This window comes from Pseudophryne corroboree, chromosome 5 (genome assembly GCF_028390025.1).
Source record: "Pseudophryne corroboree isolate aPseCor3 chromosome 5, aPseCor3.hap2, whole genome shotgun sequence".
In the NCBI taxonomy this organism is placed as follows: Eukaryota; Metazoa; Chordata; class Amphibia; order Anura; family Myobatrachidae; genus Pseudophryne; species Pseudophryne corroboree.
This window is the reverse complement of record NC_086448.1, coordinates 367,689,256-367,703,539: the sequence shown is the minus strand read 5'-3', so window position 1 is coordinate 367,703,539 and position 14,284 is coordinate 367,689,256.

Sequence of the window (14,284 nt, the reverse complement as noted above, 5' to 3'; positions counted from 1 at the left end):
AATTCTGCAACACCAACTTTCTATTTTGGAATTCTAGATCTCATAACATTCTATTTTGGAATTCTAGAACTCCCAACATTCTATTTTGGAATTCTAGAACTCCCAACATTCTATTTTGTAATTCTAGAACTCACAACATTTTATTTTGGAATTCTGCAACACCAACATACTATCTTGGAATTCTAGAACTCCCAGCATTCTATTTTGGACTTCTAGAACTCCCAACATTCTATTTTGGAATTTTAGAACTCCCAACATTCTATCTTGGAATTCTGCAACACCAACATTTTATTTTGGTATTCTAGAACTCCCATCATTCTATTTTAGTATTCTAGAACTCTCAACATTATATTTTGGAATTCTTGAACTCCACTAAACTTGGTGTTTAACACGTGAAGGAAAAATGAGTTTCAAAAGCTGATAGCCAGAAATGTATATACGTTACAGGTACACCACCAATTTTCTGGCATCCTCAAGTGCCATGCCGGATTATCGATTTTGCCGGATTAATGGTGGAAATAATTGGTGCACAGCCTGCACTCATGTTTAATACTTATCTCTCTGTAGTTCCGCATCAGCGCTGAAGCACAAGCACAAACCACTAGGAGAAAGAAACGGAGGCCATTTTCCTGGTGATTTGTGCGTGTACAGTAGAGAAATCACTGGGAACATGGCAGAGATCTATGCAATGCCAGAGTTTTCTGCACTACAGAAAGAAGGGGGCCTGCATGGAATCTGCAGATGGTCCCCTCCTCTTTTAAGCCGCCACTGGCGCTTGTATGATGTGACAGAACTAAAACCATATTTGCTATCATAGGGGGATGTAGTCAGGATAGTAACCACAGACTCCTGATGGTCAGAATCCCATCAGATCCTAATGGTAAGTACAGGGTTCAGGTTAGGGTTAGGCACTAGGGGGAGGGTTAGACTGTGGGAGGTGTGGTTTAGGGATAGGGGTAGATTTACAATACTTACCAGGATCCATGGGGATTTGGGCTGTCGGGATGCACTGTCAGCACCCTGACCATGTGGCTTGTGAATGCTGGAATTTAATTTCCAACCTACTGGCTGCTGCAAGTCAGCTGCATCAGGCAGTGTTTGCAATCCTTGTCTGGCTGAACAGAGAAACATCTCCACCCAAGAAAAGAAACACAAATATTTTGGCCCACACATTGAAATATTTCACAGTGTATGCCCATAATATCTGATGCCTGTCAAGCTGTCAGCCCTCCAGATAAATTTGCTGTCAGTCTGACAACCATCTTTTCTGACCATGTACAGTATGTCCAGAAAAATAGTTGTTAGTACTAGGATGATAAAATTCTATATAAAGTAGGGATGAGCGGGTTCGGTTCATCGAGATCTGAACCCCCCCGAACCTCACATGCTTTACATGGGTCCGAGGCAGCCTCGAATCCTCCCACCTTACTCGCAAAACCCAAACGAGGCAAAACATCATCATCCCGCTGTCGTATTCTTGCAAGATTCGTATTCCATATAAAGAGCCGTGCGTCGCCGCCATTTTCACTCGTGCATTGTAGATTGAGCAGAGAGGACGTGGCTACGTTCTCTGCCTGAATAGCCCAATATCAGCTCAATATCTGTGCTCAGTATCAGTGCTGCATTGTGGTGAGCAGTATACTACAGTACAATTGTCCACTGCTATATCTTGCTGTTCTGGGTCAGTTCTAGTATCCTGAACAGTGCTCAATATCTGTGCTCAGTATCAGTGCTGCATTGTGGTGACCAGTATATAGTAGTACGGTACAGTAGTTCATTGCTGTATCTTACTGTTCCGTGTCAGTTCTAGTATCCTGAACAGTGCTCAATATCTGTGCTCAGTATCAGTGCTGCATTGTGGTGACCAGTATATAGTAGTACAGTACAGTAGTCCATTGCTGTATCTTGCTGCTACGTGTCAGTTCTAGTATCCTCATCAGTGCTTAATATATGTGCTCAGTATCAGTGCTGCATTGTGGTGACCGGGTATATAGTAGTACAGTACAATTGTCCATTGCTGTATCTTGCTGCTCCATGTCAGTTCTAGTATTCTGAACAGTGCTTAATATCTGTGCTCAGTATCAGTGCAGCATTGTGGTGACCAGTATATAGTAGTACAGTACAGTAGTCCATTGCTGTATCTTGCTGCTCCATGTCAGTTCTAGTATCCTGAACAGTGCCCAATATCTGTGCTCAGTATCAGTGCTGCATTGTGGTGACCGGGTATATAGTAGTACAGTACAGTAGTCCATTGCTGTATCTTGCTGCTCCGTGTCAGTTCTAGTATCCTCATCAGTGCTCAATATCTGTGCTCAGTATCAGTGCTGCATTGTGGTGACCAGTATATAGTAGTACAGTACAGTAGTCCATTGCTGTATCTTGCTGCTCCATGTCAGTTCTAGTATCCTGAACAGTGCTCAATATCTGTGCTCAGTATCAGTGCTGCATTAGGGTGACTAGTATATAGTAGAATAGTACAGTAGTCCATTGCTGTATCTTGCTGCTCCGTGTCAGTACTAGTATCCTGAACAGGCTCAATATCTTTGCTCAGTATCAGTGCTACATTGTGGTGACCAGTATATAATACTGCAGTACAAAAGTCCATTGCTGTATCTTGCTGCTCCGTGTCAGTTCTAGTATCTTGAACAGTGCTCAATATCTGTGCTCAGTATCAGTGCTGCATTGTGCTAACCAGTATATAATACTACAGTACAGTAGTCCAGTGTTGTTCTCACTGCCCAGTGTCAGTTCTAGTATCCCCATCAGTGCTCATTATCACTACTCATTGTCTTGTGCTGCATTGTGGTGACTAAAAGTCCAGAGTCTTGTGCAGCATCTTGCTGCTGTAGGGTGCTGTGGTAGTGTCCTGTCACTGTGCATAGGTAATCATCATAATTCCAGTCACAGTGGTATCTGGTATCTATCTAGTGGTATCTAATTCCAAACATCACTGCCGTCTAATTCCAGATATATTACTGGCATATAACTCCACACATTAAAAAAATGGAGAATAAAAATGTGGAGGGTAAAATAGGGAAAGATCAAGATCCACATGCACCTAGTGCTGAAGCTGCTGCCACTAGTCATGGCAGAGACGATGAAATGCCATCAACGTCATCTGCCAAGGCAAATTAAAGATGTCACTGTTGAAGTACACCAGGATGAGGATATGGGTGTTGCTGGTGCTGAGGAGGAAATTGACAGGGAGGATTCTGATGGAGAGGTGGTTTGTTTAAGTCAGGCACCCGGGGAGACACCTGTTATCTGTGGGATGAATAAGGCCATTGACATACCTGGTCAAAATACAAAAAAATCACCTCTTCGGTGTGGAATTATTTCAACAGAAATGCGGACAACTGGTGTCAAGCTGTGTGTTGCCTTTGTCAAGCTCTAATAAGTAGGGGTAAGGACGTTAACCACCTAGGAACATCCTTCGTTATATGTCACCTGGAGCACATTCATCAGAAGTTATTGACAAGTTCAAAAACTTTGGGTGACAGCGGAAGCAGTCCACTGACAACTAAATCCCTTCTTCCTCTTGTACCCAAGCTCCTGCAAACCACACCACCAACTCCATCAGTGTCAATTTCCTCCTTAGACAGGAACACCAATAGTCCTGCAGGCCATGTCACTGGCAAGTCTGACGTGTCCTCTCCTAACTGGGATTCCTCCGATGGATCCTTGAGTGTAACGCCTACTGCTGCTGGTGCTTCTGTTGTTGCTGCTGGGAGTTGATCGTCATCCCAGAGGGGAAGTCGGAAGACCACTTGTACTACTTCCAGTAAGCAATTGACTGTCCAACAGTCCTTTGCGAGGAAGATGAAATATCACAGCAGTCATCCTGTTGCAAAGCAGATAACTCAGGTCTTGACAACTATGTTGGTGTTAGACGTGCGTCCGGTATCCGCCGTTAGTTCACAGGGACTTAGAGAATTGCTTGAGGTAGTGTGTCCGCAGTACCAAATACAATCTAGGTTCCACTTCTCTATGCAGGCGATACCGAGAATGTACACAGACGTCAGAAAAAGAGTCGCCAGTGTCCTAATAAATGCAGTTGTACCCAATGTCCACTTAACCACGGACATGTGGATAAGTGGAGCAGGGCAGACTAATGACTATATGACTGTGACAGCCCACTGGGTAGATTTATTGCCTCCAACAGCAACAACAGCAGCGGCGGCACCAGTAGCAGCATCTCACAAATGCCAACTCGTTCCTAGCAGGCTACGCTTTATATCACCGCTTTCCATAAGAGGCGCACAGCTGACAACCTCTTACGGAAACTGAGGAACATCATTGCAAATTGGTTTACCCCAATTGGACTCTCCTGGGGGTTTGTGACATCAGACAACGCCACCAATATTGTCCGTGCATTTTCGAATTCTAGAACTCCCAACATTCTATTTTAGAATTCTGCAACACCAACATTATATTTTGGAATTCTAGAACTACCAACATTCTAATTTGGAATTCTGCAACACCAACATTTTACCTTGGTATTCTAGAACTCCCAACATTCTATTTTAGTATTCTAGAACTCCTAACATACTATTTTTGGAATTCTAGAACTCCCAACATTCTTTTTGAAATTCTAGAGCTACCAACATTCTATTTTGGAATTTTAAAACTGTCAATATTCTATTTTGTAATTCTAGAACTCCCAACATTCTATTTTAGTATTCTAGAACTCCCAACATTCTATTTTGGAATTCTGCAACACCAACATTCTTTTTTTGAATTCTAGAACTACCAACATTCTTTTTTGAAATTTTAGAACCCCCAATATTCTATTTTGGAATTCTAGAACTCCCAACATTCTCTTTTGGAATTTTGCAACACCAACATTCTATCTTGGAATTCTAGAACTCCCAACATTCTATTTTGGAATTCTAGAACTCCCAATATTCTATTTTGGAATTCTAGAATGCCCAACATTCTATTTTTAGTATTCTAGAACTCTTAACAGAATATTTTGGAATTCTAGAACTCCCAACATTCTATTTTGGAATTCTGGAATTCCCAACATTCTATTTTGGAATTCTAGAACTCCCAACATTCTATTTTGGAATTCTAGAACTCCCAACATTCTATTTTGGAATTATTGAATTCCCAACATTCTATTTTGGAATTCTATAACTCTCAATATTCTATTTTAGTATTCTAGAACTCCCAACATTCTATTTTGGAATTCTGCAACACCAACTTTCTATTTTGGAATTCTAGATCTCATAACATTCTATTTTGGAATTCTAGAACTCCCAACATTCTATTTTGGAATTCTAGAACTCCCAACATTCTATTTTGTAATTCTAGAACTCACAACATTTTATTTTGGAATTCTGCAACACCAACATACTATCTTGGAATTCTAGAACTCCCAGCATTCTATTTTGGACTTCTAGAACTCCCAACATTCTATTTTGGAATTTTAGAACTCCCAACATTCTATCTTGGAATTCTGCAACACCAACATTTTATTTTGGTATTCTAGAACTCCCATCATTCTATTTTAGTATTCTAGAACTCTCAACATTATATTTTGGAATTCTTGAACTCCACTAAACTTGGTGTTTAACACGTGAAGGAAAAATGAGTTTCAAAAGCTGATAGCCAGAAATGTATATACGTTACAGGTACACCACCAATTTTCTGGCATCCTCAAGTGCCATGCCGGATTATCGATTTTGCCGGATTAATGGTGGAAATAATTGGTGCACAGCCTGCACTCATGTTTAATACTTATCTCTCTGTAGTTCCGCATCAGCGCTGAAGCACAAGCACAAACCACTAGGAGAAAGAAACGGAGGCCATTTTCCTGGTGATTTGTGCGTGTACAGTAGAGAAATCACTGGGAACATGGCAGAGATCTATGCAATGCCAGAGTTTTCTGCACTACAGAAAGAAGGGGGCCTGCATGGAATCTGCAGATGGTCCCCTCCTCTTTTAAGCCGCCACTGGCGCTTGTATGATGTGACAGAACTAAAACCATATTTGCTATCATAGGGGGATGTAGTCAGGATAGTAACCACAGACTCCTGATGGTCAGAATCCCATCAGATCCTAATGGTAAGTACAGGGTTCAGGTTAGGGTTAGGCACTAGGGGGAGGGTTAGACTGTGGGAGGTGTGGTTTAGGGATAGGGGTAGATTTACAATACTTACCAGGATCCATGGGGATTTGGGCTGTCGGGATGCACTGTCAGCACCCTGACCATGTGGCTTGTGAATGCTGGAATTTAATTTCCAACCTACTGGCTGCTGCAAGTCAGCTGCATCAGGCAGTGTTTGCAATCCTTGTCTGGCTGAACAGAGAAACATCTCCACTCAAGAAAAGAAACACAAATATTTTGGCCCACACATTGAAATATTTCACAGTGTATGCCCATAATATCTGATGCCTGTCAAGCTGTCAGCCCTCCAGATAAATTTGCTGTCAGTCTGACAACCATCTTTTCTGACCATGTACAGTATGTCCAGAAAAATAGTTGTTAGTACTAGGATGATAAAATTCTATATAAAGTAGGGATGAGCGGGTTCGGTTCATCGAGATCTGAACCCCCCCGAACCTCACATGCTTTACATGGGTCCGAGGCAGCCTCGAATCCTCCCACCTTACTCGCAAAACCCAAACGAGGCAAAACATCATCATCCCGCTGTCGTATTCTTGCAAGATTCGTATTCCATATAAAGAGCCGTGCGTCGCCGCCATTTTCACTCGTGCATTGTAGATTGAGCAGAGAGGACGTGGCTACGTTCTCTGCCTGAATAGCCCAATATCAGCTCAATATCTGTGCTCAGTATCAGTGCTGCATTGTGGTGAGCAGTATACTACAGTACAATTGTCCACTGCTATATCTTGCTGTTCTGGGTCAGTTCTAGTATCCTGAACAGTGCTCAATATCTGTGCTCAGTATCAGTGCTGCATTGTGGTGACCAGTATATAGTAGTACGGTACAGTAGTTCATTGCTGTATCTTACTGTTCCGTGTCAGTTCTAGTATCCTGAACAGTGCTCAATATCTGTGCTCAGTATCAGTGCTGCATTGTGGTGACCAGTATATAGTAGTACAGTACAGTAGTCCATTGCTGTATCTTGCTGCTACGTGTCAGTTCTAGTATCCTCATCAGTGCTTAATATATGTGCTCAGTATCAGTGCTGCATTGTGGTGACCGGGTATATAGTAGTACAGTACAATTGTCCATTGCTGTATCTTGCTGCTCCATGTCAGTTCTAGTATTCTGAACAGTGCTTAATATCTGTGCTCAGTATCAGTGCAGCATTGTGGGGACCAGTATATAGTAGTACAGTACAGTAGTCCATTGCTGTATCTTGCTGCTCCATGTCAGTTCTAGTATCCTGAACAGTGCCCAATATCTGTGCTCAGTATCAGTGCTGCATTGTGGTGACCGGGTATATAGTAGTACAGTACAGTAGTCCATTGCTGTATCTTGCTGCTCCGTGTCAGTTCTAGTATCCTCATCAGTGCTCAATATCTGTGCTCAGTATCAGTGCTGCATTGTGGTGACCAGTATATAGTAGTACAGTACAGTAGTCCATTGCTGTATCTTGCTGCTCCATGTCAGTTCTAGTATCCTGAACAGTGCTCAATATCTGTGCTCAGTATCAGTGCTGCATTAGGGTGACTAGTATATAGTAGAATAGTACAGTAGTCCATTGCTGTATCTTGCTGCTCCGTGTCAGTACTAGTATCCTGAACAGGCTCAATATCTTTGCTCAGTATCAGTGCTACATTGTGGTGACCAGTATATAATACTGCAGTACAAAAGTCCATTGCTGTATCTTGCTGCTCCGTGTCAGTTCTAGTATCTTGAACAGTGCTCAATATCTGTGCTCAGTATCAGTGCTGCATTGTGCTAACCAGTATATAATACTACAGTACAGTAGTCCAGTGTTGTTCTCACTGCCCAGTGTCAGTTCTAGTATCCCCATCAGTGCTCATTATCACTACTCATTGTCTTGTGCTGCATTGTGGTGACTAAAAGTCCAGAGTCTTGTGCAGCATCTTGCTGCTGTAGGGTGCTGTGGTAGTGTCCTGTCACTGTGCATAGGTAATCATCATAATTCCAGTCACAGTGGTATCTGGTATCTATCTAGTGGTATCTAATTCCAAACATCACTGCCGTCTAATTCCAGATATATTACTGGCATATAACTCCACACATTAAAAAAATGGAGAATAAAAATGTGGAGGGTAAAATAGGGAAAGATCAAGATCCACATGCACCTAGTGCTGAAGCTGCTGCCACTAGTCATGGCAGAGACGATGAAATGCCATCAACGTCATCTGCCAAGGCAAATTAAAGATGTCACTGTTGAAGTACACCAGGATGAGGATATGGGTGTTGCTGGTGCTGAGGAGGAAATTGACAGGGAGGATTCTGATGGAGCGGTGGTTTGTTTAAGTCAGGCACCCGGGGAGACACCTGTTATCTGTGGGATGAATAAGGCCATTGACATACCTGGTCAAAATACAAAAAAATCACCTCTTCGGTGTGGAATTATTTCAACAGAAATGCGGACAACTGGTGTCAAGCTGTGTGTTGCCTTTGTCAAGCTCTAATAAGTAGGGGTAAGGACGTTAACCACCTAGGAACATCCTTCGTTATATGTCACCTGGAGCACATTCATCAGAAGTTATTGACAAGTTCAAAAACTTTGGGTGACAGCGGAAGCAGTCCACTGACAACTAAATCCCTTCTTCCTCTTGTACCCAAGCTCCTGCAAACCACACCACCAACTCCATCAGTGTCAATTTCCTCCTTAGACAGGAACACCAATAGTCCTGCAGGCCATGTCACTGGCAAGTCTGACGTGTCCTCTCCTAACTGGGATTCCTCCGATGGATCCTTGAGTGTAACGCCTACTGCTGCTGGTGCTTCTGTTGTTGCTGCTGGGAGTTGATCGTCATCCCAGAGGGGAAGTCGGAAGACCACTTGTACTACTTCCAGTAAGCAATTGACTGTCCAACAGTCCTTTGCGAGGAAGATGAAATATCACAGCAGTCATCCTGTTGCAAAGCAGATAACTCAGGTCTTGACAACTATGTTGGTGTTAGACGTGCGTCCGGTATCCGCCGTTAGTTCACAGGGACTTAGAGAATTGCTTGAGGTAGTGTGTCCGCAGTACCAAATACAATCTAGGTTCCACTTCTCTATGCAGGCGATACCGAGAATGTACACAGATGTCAGAAAAAGAGTCGCCAGTGTCCTAATAAATGCAGTTGTACCCAATGTCCACTTAACCACGGACATGTGGATAAGTGGAGCAGGGCAGACTAATGACTATATGACTGTGACAGCCCACTGGGTAGATTTATTGCCTCCAACAGCAACAACAGCAGCGGCGGCACCAGTAGCAGCATCTCACAAATGCCAACTCGTTCCTAGCAGGCTACGCTTTATATCACCGCTTTCCATAAGAGGCGCACAGCTGACAACCTCTTACGGAAACTGAGGAACATCATTGCAAATTGGTTTACCCCAATTGGACTCTCCTGGGGGTTTGTGACATCAGACAACGCCACCAATATTGTCCGTGCATTTTCGAATTCTAGAACTCCCAACATTCTATTTTAGAATTCTGCAACACCAACATTATATTTTGGAATTCTAGAACTACCAACATTCTAATTTGGAATTCTGCAACACCAACATTTTACCTTGGTATTCTAGAACTCCCAACATTCTATTTTAGTATTCTAGAACTCCTAACATACTATTTTTGGAATTCTAGAACTCCCAACATTCTTTTTGAAATTCTAGAGCTACCAACATTCTATTTTGGAATTTTAAAACTGTCAATATTCTATTTTGTAATTCTAGAACTCCCAACATTCTATTTTAGTATTCTAGAACTCCCAACATTCTATTTTGGAATTCTGCAACACCAACATTCTTTTTTTGAATTCTAGAACTACCAACATTCTTTTTTGAAATTTTAGAACCCCCAATATTCTATTTTGGAATTCTAGAACTCCCAACATTCTCTTTTGGAATTCTGCAACACCAACATTCTATCTTGGAATTCTAGAACTCCCAACATTCTATTTTGGAATTCTAGAACTCCCAATATTCTATTTTGGAATTCTAGAATGCCCAACATTCTATTTTTAGTATTCTAGAACTCTTAACAGAATATTTTGGAATTCTAGAACTCCCAACATTCTATTTTGGAATTCTGGAATTCCCAACATTCTATTTTGGAATTCTAGAACTCCCAACATTCTATTTTGGAATTCTAGAACTCCCAACATTCTATTTTGGAATTATTGAATTCCCAACATTCTATTTTGGAATTCTATAACTCTCAATATTCTATTTTAGTATTCTAGAACTCCCAACATTCTATTTTGGAATTCTGCAACACCAACTTTCTATTTTGGAATTCTAGATCTCATAACATTCTATTTTGGAATTCTAGAACTCCCAACATTCTATTTTGGAATTCTAGAACTCCCAACATTCTATTTTGTAATTCTAGAACTCACAACATTTTATTTTGGAATTCTGCAACACCAACATACTATCTTGGAATTCTAGAACTCCCAGCATTCTATTTTGGACTTCTAGAACTCCCAACATTCTATTTTGGAATTTTAGAACTCCCAACATTCTATCTTGGAATTCTGCAACACCAACATTTTATTTTGGTATTCTAGAACTCCCATCATTCTATTTTAGTATTCTAGAACTCTCAACATTATATTTTGGAATTCTTGAACTCCACTAAACTTGGTGTTTAACACGTGAAGGAAAAATGAGTTTCAAAAGCTGATAGCCAGAAATGTATATACGTTACAGGTACACCACCAATTTTCTGGCATCCTCAAGTGCCATGCCGGATTATCGATTTTGCCGGATTAATGGTGGAAATAATTGGTGCACAGCCTGCACTCATGTTTAATACTTATCTCTCTGTAGTTCCGCATCAGCGCTGAAGCACAAGCACAAACCACTAGGAGAAAGAAACGGAGGCCATTTTCCTGGTGATTTGTGCGTGTACAGTAGAGAAATCACTGGGAACATGGCAGAGATCTATGCAATGCCAGAGTTTTCTGCACTACAGAAAGAAGGGGGCCTGCATGGAATCTGCAGATGGTCCCCTCCTCTTTTAAGCCGCCACTGGCGCTTGTATGATGTGACAGAACTAAAACCATATTTGCTATCATAGGGGGATGTAGTCAGGATAGTAACCACAGACTCCTGATGGTCAGAATCCCATCAGATCCTAATGGTAAGTACAGGGTTCAGGTTAGGGTTAGGCACTAGGGGGAGGGTTAGACTGTGGGAGGTGTGGTTTAGGGATAGGGGTAGATTTACAATACTTACCAGGATCCATGGGGATTTGGGCTGTCGGGATGCACTGTCAGCACCCTGACCATGTGGCTTGTGAATGCTGGAATTTAATTTCCAACCTACTGGCTGCTGCAAGTCAGCTGCATCAGGCAGTGTTTGCAATCCTTGTCTGGCTGAACAGAGAAACATCTCCACCCAAGAAAAGAAACACAAATATTTTGGCCCACACATTGAAATATTTCACAGTGTATGCCCATAATATCTGATGCCTGTCAAGCTGTCAGCCCTCCAGATAAATTTGCTGTCAGTCTGACAACCATCTTTTCTGACCATGTACAGTATGTCCAGAAAAATAGTTGTTAGTACTAGGATGATAAAATTCTATATAAAGTAGGGATGAGCGGGTTCGGTTCATCGAGATCTGAACCCCCCCGAACCTCACATGCTTTACATGGGTCCGAGGCAGCCTCGAATCCTCCCACCTTACTCGCAAAACCCAAACGAGGCAAAACATCATCATCCCGCTGTCGTATTCTTGCAAGATTCGTATTCCATATAAAGAGCCGTGCGTCGCCGCCATTTTCACTCGTGCATTGTAGATTGAGCAGAGAGGACGTGGCTACGTTCTCTGCCTGAATAGCCCAATATCAGCTCAATATCTGTGCTCAGTATCAGTGCTGCATTGTGGTGAGCAGTATACTACAGTACAATTGTCCACTGCTATATCTTGCTGTTCTGGGTCAGTTCTAGTATCCTGAACAGTGCTCAATATCTGTGCTCAGTATCAGTGCTGCATTGTGGTGACCAGTATATAGTAGTACGGTACAGTAGTTCATTGCTGTATCTTACTGTTCCGTGTCAGTTCTAGTATCCTGAACAGTGCTCAATATCTGTGCTCAGTATCAGTGCTGCATTGTGGTGACCAGTATATAGTAGTACAGTACAGTAGTCCATTGCTGTATCTTGCTGCTACGTGTCAGTTCTAGTATCCTCATCAGTGCTTAATATATGTGCTCAGTATCAGTGCTGCATTGTGGTGACCGGGTATATAGTAGTACAGTACAATTGTCCATTGCTGTATCTTGCTGCTCCATGTCAGTTCTAGTATTCTGAACAGTGCTTAATATCTGTGCTCAGTATCAGTGCAGCATTGTGGTGACCAGTATATAGTAGTACAGTACAGTAGTCCATTGCTGTATCTTGCTGCTCCATGTCAGTTCTAGTATCCTGAACAGTGCCCAATATCTGTGCTCAGTATCAGTGCTGCATTGTGGTGACCGGGTATATAGTAGTACAGTACAGTAGTCCATTGCTGTATCTTGCTGCTCCGTGTCAGTTCTAGTATCCTCATCAGTGCTCAATATCTGTGCTCAGTATCAGTGCTGCATTGTGGTGACCAGTATATAGTAGTACAGTACAGTAGTCCATTGCTGTATCTTGCTGCTCCATGTCAGTTCTAGTATCCTGAACAGTGCTCAATATCTGTGCTCAGTATCAGTGCTGCATTAGGGTGACTAGTATATAGTAGAATAGTACAGTAGTCCATTGCTGTATCTTGCTGCTCCGTGTCAGTACTAGTATCCTGAACAGGCTCAATATCTTTGCTCAGTATCAGTGCTACATTGTGGTGACCAGTATATAATACTGCAGTACAAAAGTCCATTGCTGTATCTTGCTGCTCCGTGTCAGTTCTAGTATCTTGAACAGTGCTCAATATCTGTGCTCAGTATCAGTGCTGCATTGTGCTAACCAGTATATAATACTACAGTACAGTAGTCCAGTGTTGTTCTCACTGCCCAGTGTCAGTTCTAGTATCCCCATCAGTGCTCATTATCACTACTCATTGTCTTGTGCTGCATTGTGGTGACTAAAAGTCCAGAGTCTTGTGCAGCATCTTGCTGCTGTAGGGTGCTGTGGTAGTGTCCTGTCACTGTGCATAGGTAATCATCATAATTCCAGTCACAGTGGTATCTGGTATCTATCTAGTGGTATCTAATTCCAAACATCACTGCCGTCTAATTCCAGATATATTACTGGCATATAACTCCACACATTAAAAAAATGGAGAATAAAAATGTGGAGGGTAAAATAGGGAAAGATCAAGATCCACATGCACCTAGTGCTGAAACTGCTGCCACTAGTCATGGCAGAGACGATGAAATGCCATCAACGTCATCTGCCAAGGCAAATTAAAGATGTCACTGTTGAAGTACACCAGGATGAGGATATGGGTGTTGCTGGTGCTGAGGAGGAAATTGACAGGGAGGATTCTGATGGAGAGGTGGTTTGTTTAAGTCAGGCACCCGGGGAGACACCTGTTATCTGTGGGATGAATAAGGCCATTGACATACCTGGTCAAAATACAAAAAAATCACCTCTTCGGTGTGGAATTATTTCAACAGAAATGCGGACAACTGGTGTCAAGCTGTGTGTTGCCTTTGTCAAGCTCTAATAAGTAGGGGTAAGGACGTTAACCACCTAGGAACATCCTTCGTTATATGTCACCTGGAGCACATTCATCAGAAGTTATTGACAAGTTCAAAAACTTTGGGTGACAGCGGAAGCAGTCCACTGACAACTAAATCCCTTCTTCCTCTTGTACCCAAGCTCCTGCAAACCACACCACCAACTCCATCAGTGTCAATTTCCTCCTTAGACAGGAACACCAATAGTCCTGCAGGCCATGTCACTGGCAAGTCTGACGTGTCCTCTCCTAACTGGGATTCCTCCGATGGATCCTTGAGTGTAACGCCTACTGCTGCTGGTGCTTCTGTTGTTGCTGCTGGGAGTTGATCGTCATCCCAGAGGGGAAGTCGGAAGACCACTTGTACTACTTCCAGTAAGCAATTGACTGTCCAACAGTCCTTTGCGAGGAAGATGAAATATCACAGCAGTCATCCTGTTGCAAAGCAGATAACTCAGGTCTTGACAACTATGTTGGTGTTAGACGTGCGTCCGGTATCCGCCGTT